Here is a 6,000-nt window from a genome sequence, read left to right on the forward strand (position 1 = left end):
AGCACTGGCAAATGTCTTGAAAATCTGATGTGGAAAGATCTGGATACACAACTTGAAGGGTCAAGATAGCAATCGCTTCAAATCAAATGTTTAAAATTTTACTTGGACATGTATTAGCTACCCTGTTTGAATTCTTTGCATATTCCTAGTCTATATCTAATGAAATGGATTCTCATCATTGTTAAAACTTAAATTTCAAACTTAACAGTAAGAATATAGGGCGTGTGAAGTTATGCTTAGGCCAGGCTTATACAGGCTTCTTGGTGGATGGTTACATTGAGCTTTGTGAGTTGAAGATTTATTGCAATAGTTTTACTGCTACTGCAAATATAATGCCTGCGAAGATTTGTTGGCTAAACAAATGAATAAATGATGAGCTCTTCTCCTTATTTCTTTTTTTTCTTTTCTTTTGAGTTGTAAACTAGTTCATTTCAAATACATACACATGGAGAGTAAAGTTATATTTAACAGCGTTTGGTCATGTAATAGATGGTAAGTGCTGGATTCATAAAAACAAGTTATTAGTAGTTCCTTTTTTTTTTTCCATCTGTACCTCATGAGCCCTCTGAGAAAGGAAAACAACCTCTCTCGTATTTCTTGCCTGTGATTTCAAGCTACACCATTCAGAAATTGCCTGTAAGTATTCCTTAAGAGTATGATTGCTTGCACTAGTACTGGACGCTTACTGTTTTGTTCATGTTCCTGGCAGCTGGCATTCTTGTTGTTAAATATTAACTTTATTTCCTTGTATCCCTACAGGGTAAAGAAGATCAGTGGTAGTTTGAATTTTTTGGTTTTTTTAAAAATTAATTAATTAATTATGAGTAGTCCTACTTCTATGAAAACAAAGTTTCAGTTCAGCAGACAAGTTGCACATCATTCAGAGGTTCTTGTCATGGCTGTGGGAGTCAGGCTGCAATTCAAGCAAGATTATTTATGGGCTACATAAACTGTGGACAACATGGAGCAAATGTATGGGCCAGTATCAGTTCAGAGGAAGATCTCTTCCTGCATGCACAAGTTAGAAACATTCCTGCAGTAAGTGCAGGAATTTTTTTTTGGTCACAGAAATGGAATGTAAGCACTGGAAAAATACCTGCTGTTTTGGTGCCTTTGCTGCCTTTGGCTCAGGTGCATGTGTTTTTTTTTTTGTTGTTGTTGCTTTGTTTGTTTGTTTTTCTTCAAGTAAATGTTTTACAGCATTTTTCTTTCTTTTAAGGAGCTCTTTCAAGAATCTTGTGCAGTCCCCTGTGAAGTCTCATAAAGATCCTTCTAACAGCATTATTGACACCTTAAATATTTGTGCAGGAAGGTGCACAACAAAAGATTGATGTGTGTACTGCAAATCTGGCTTTTTTTTTTTGTCTTTTTTGAGCATATTTCATTTCTAGATGCTGCATGGGTCCTATATGTGGCATGTATTGATGTGGAAAATATTTGTTTTAACCAGAGTAATAAATAGTTCATAAACCCTCTAATTGGCGTGAGTGCAAGTTTAAAGTTGATTACAGGCAGCTCTATTATCTTTTGAACTATTTAATAAAGTTCCCTTTTTCAGTAGATCCGCTGTGCAGTAGTCTTGAACTCAGAATATCCCTGTTCAACTTTCTGGCATGCACACTCTTCAGGGAATATCATTAGCTATTTGTGCACAGGGAAAAGGAGGCTTCAATGAGTACCAAAACCACAGAATTAATTAGTTTTTAGTACAGTCTGGACTTTTTATGACTGAATTCCATAGAAACCTTAACACAGCATAATTCTTTATTGAACTAAACCCTAAATTTAAGTAACGGTTTTATAAATCTTTTGGGAAATCATTTTTTGGTATCTGTAGTCACTCTAAAACTGTGTAACCTGGGATGGCTCTGCAGAGATTTTACGTATTAGCAGTATAAATTATAAAGTATGAAAAGTGCTGAGCAATTTTCATGGATGCCAACACATACTGGTATTCAAAATGAAATGTTATGTGAGTAGCCGTGTTATATGTACTCCTGCTAAGCTGTTAGGAACTCTTCCTATCTGTTAATAGCAGAAGAATATGCTTTCTTCCTACAGTAGAAAACACTTCCTCCCCTAGTCTGCTCTTTTTTTTTCTTTTTTATTTTTTCTGAGCATTCTGAAAATAAGATCCAAAAACTGGTGTTGTGTTTTCCGAGGGCAAGCTTTGTGGCTAGTAGCATCTTCATAAGCATTTATACAAAGCTTATGCTGCTTAAGGATGTTAAGAGAAATATTTCTGTATGTCCAGTGGGCTGGTGTACGTTCCAGCTGGGAGGCATTTAACCTGTCAGCGGGTGGTAGCTTGGTGTTCGGAGTTCCAGCACATGGGATTTGTGTTGTACACATCAGTTGAGAACATACTAAGTATTTTTCTGCCAGAAGTGAAATTTCCTGATAAAATCAGTTGTTCACTGGAAGAACTTTATGTTTAACTTTAGACTTTATCATTACACATTTTTATGTTTAACTTTTAGGAAGAACTTTTAAAACATTTTATGTTTTATAACTTTTGCAGTTCAGCTTTTGTGGCTATGGAAGCATGTACACCTTTGTTTTTGCTTTTACTCTGTATGCATATTTAAAAACATAAATGACTTCAAGGCTGGAAGTAGCAGAAAAAAAGGAGTCCAGGTACTAGTAGAAGCAAAGGATAATGCTGCAAATCTCAGTTTATCCTTGCAGAATGCTTGTCCTGAGGTATGCGTCCTGAGTTTCCACTTCTGCTGACCTATCCAAATTCCTTGAGAGCCTTTCTCTGTCATATTGCTAATTTCACCGTGAGTGGTGATAGAAAGGTAGTAAAGTTATTGCTACAGAGAGCAGCTGAGGTTTCCACTAAAAACTTCCATTAAGCTGAACAAGATGTCATTGGGAAGGACTGTTTCCCACTGCCACGTGCAGTAGGATGTTCAAGAGGTGGGGTAGTGGAAGAGTTTAATTATGAGAGCCAGGCTGAGTCTGAGTGTGTTATTTCCCTAGCTTCCTGCAATTGGAGAACAGAGCTATTTTTGCCTGGTTATACCATGAGGAGAATATTCAAGGTGAAGGTGTGCTTCCTGCATCTGCTACACATCACGTAACTTGCACCCGTTTCACTGTCTGAACTTGAAAAGCTGATCACTGCTTTACCGTGGGGGTGCTGCATGCGGAGTTCAGCCCTGAGATCTTGCTGCATATTTCCATAGCTGCTATTACCCTGCTGACAGTGACGTGCCACTGCTCTTCTTTCCCTGCTCCCTTGCTGAAGCCAAATGGCGAGGGCTCAGCTGTTGAAGCAGCAATAAACAGAAGATGCAGGCCGTAACAAAATACAGAAGAAAGCAATGCTTGCTCCCACAGTAATCCCACTGAAAATTGCCCCTTTCCCAGGGCCTTTGCATTAGTATACCTGCAGGTAGACTTTGCACCGTAGGAGAGGAGGGGGAAATGATGGGAGATAAATAAAGCCCTTGTCTGCTGATAGACCTGTCGTCAGAGCTGTTTTCCATAGCCAGTGCTGATGTGTCTGGGCTACTGCTGTACTGTCTGATAATACATAACTAACTGGCAGTGTTCCTGTCAGATCCTGCCCTTCTTTATCCCCTCATTACTTAAATGTGGCTAGGTGATACGTGGTGAAATATCACCCTACACTTGCCTCTACTTCCCTCATTTTGCTATCATGTTATTTGTTGTATACCATCCACACAAGTCTTCAAGAAAAGCAAATGTGCCAAATGCAATTAGGTGTTGCTTAAGATACTCATAACTCACATTTTCCTGTGCGTTTTGAGTCTCTGCCTGTTTCTCAATGCAGCCCCCAATAACTGCATGAAGTAATTGGTCCATAAAAATGAAATGTTTTCAAATAAAAAGCCTGGGACCCGTCTTTGCCCCAAGTAATCCCCCCCAGCGCTAAACAACATTAATTTTACCTCAAAGTGATGAGCATAAGTGGCTCAGTATGACTGGACACCAATGCTAGGCAGGTATTCTTGGATAGATTTAAGGGAAAAGGTGGGTAGAAAATTTACAGAGTGCAGTGACCTCATTTCTTTGCTATGAGCATTTTGCAGTTGGCAGTAGGCCAGCAGCAGGAGGAGTGGTTGGAACAAATCCTGCTGCAACAAATATGGCTGGGTTTTGGCAGAAGGAAGCACAGACTAGGTAGTGTTCTCAGATAACATGAACCAGACATTACAGATGCTTACCTTATTCCTTCCCACCAATTAATTTATTTCAAGTGGGGTGGAAGGACTGGAAGAGGGTGTGAAGGCAGGCAGAAAAAAATAACAGGAGGAGCAGTATATTCCCTTTGGTCATCCAGCTGCCCATCAGGTGACCTGAGCTGCTCAGATCATCCTGCAGTACCTTCTCTGTTTTCCTAGATATTCCCACAAGGATCAGCTTGCCATCACATTAGGGACTTGTACTATCCTGGATTGTGAGGTGATACATGTTGAAAAACAAAGTGAAACAAACAAGCAACAACAACAAAAACAGCCCCACAGTGAGGCAAATAATAATTTAAAAAAAAAAAAAAAAGCAAAAGGAAATGACAGATCTTTGATATTTTTTTCATCCTATTACTGAGACTGATAATAGCAATAATGGAAATCACAGTGCACGACACCTGTGGCCTAAACATAGGACAGACTCCTTGCAGAACTCCCAAGGGGAGAGAGAATTTACATTCTTTGCCTCCTTGCATTAGTCCTAATCCCAGTATACTGAAGAGTCAGGCCTAAGTCAGATGGCCCAGCCTAGAGCAGTTCATCAGAGATCTCTCCTGAGTCCTGGCAAGATGTCACACAAGACCAGATTGCAGATAAGGAGGCACCCATCCCCTGCTGTTTTCATTAGGGTGTAAGAAGACCTTCTAAGGAATCAGTCTGTCGTACCCAAAAGTTGTATGAGGCAGCTTTTTTTTCCTGGTGCTAAAACTATAAGAAAGAGTTCCCTAACACCCCTCCCCATAAAAAGTAATTTCTTGCAACTAGGATGGGAATTTGCCACCCTGCAATTATTAGAAGTAGGAGTTCACTATGCTGGAAATAGACTGTACTATTAGTAATTATTAACTTGATAAGCTTTTCTCCTACTGTATCAATCCCAACAAAAAGAACCAATTTCTGCTACTTAGTGATCACCTTTGTGCAAGGCTGATGATGTGAGAACAGTCAGTGCTTTTAGGTGTGTGCTTCAGCTGAAAACATAGAATTTCCCCTCCTTTCCTCGCCATTTTCCCTTAGAAAATGTATGTGACTACTGCTCAATGCTGTGGGCAAGCTTCATGAAAGCATTCTAGGATTCTGCCACAACCTGCTGTTTTTAAATTATTTTGATGCAAGTGATTATGAAGCATTTTGACACAGTGTTTTACAATGAAGCTTTAGCCAGGTCTCATTGTAATTCATTACAGTGAAGTTAGTCTTTCAATTATTCATAATGCCAATGCTACCAACTGCCTTTGCAATACTTTTCTTGGACAGATCTCAAAACACTTCACAAAGCAGCTCAGTAGCATATCTATAATTTCAAATCTAGGGCAGTAAGAAGTTTGTTTATTAGACTCCAATAGGAGCAGCTAACACCAGTGGGTAGATACAGTCAGCACGTTCAACAAGTACACTGTGATGCCATAGAACTGTAATACGCAGAACAGAGATCTACATGCTTGAGCTTTGCAGTTACTGCACAGCAGTTCCCTCTCCCATTTCAAACCTAAAGCTCATCTCAATAAACACACCCTTTTTTTTTTTCTGAGTTTTCTTCCAGTTAAGCTTTTAAAAATCTCCTCTCTTCTCTATACCTTTTCTCAGGGAGAGTTGGTGCAGCCTGTTACCACCTCTGGGACTTCCTAACTCCCACACCAGTTTAACTGAGTCACATCCTGCTAGCTCTGCAGGAAATGCAGCAGGAGAAACACTCCACAATTAGTGGAGGGTCCCCTCCTTTCTTGCCATCAGGCAGAAGGAGGACTGAATGGAAATGGGACCCTGCATGGAGTGACAG

This window comes from Tetrao urogallus, assembly GCF_951394365.1.
Source record: "Tetrao urogallus genome assembly, chromosome: 3".
In the NCBI taxonomy this organism is placed as follows: domain Eukaryota; kingdom Metazoa; phylum Chordata; class Aves; order Galliformes; family Phasianidae; genus Tetrao; species Tetrao urogallus.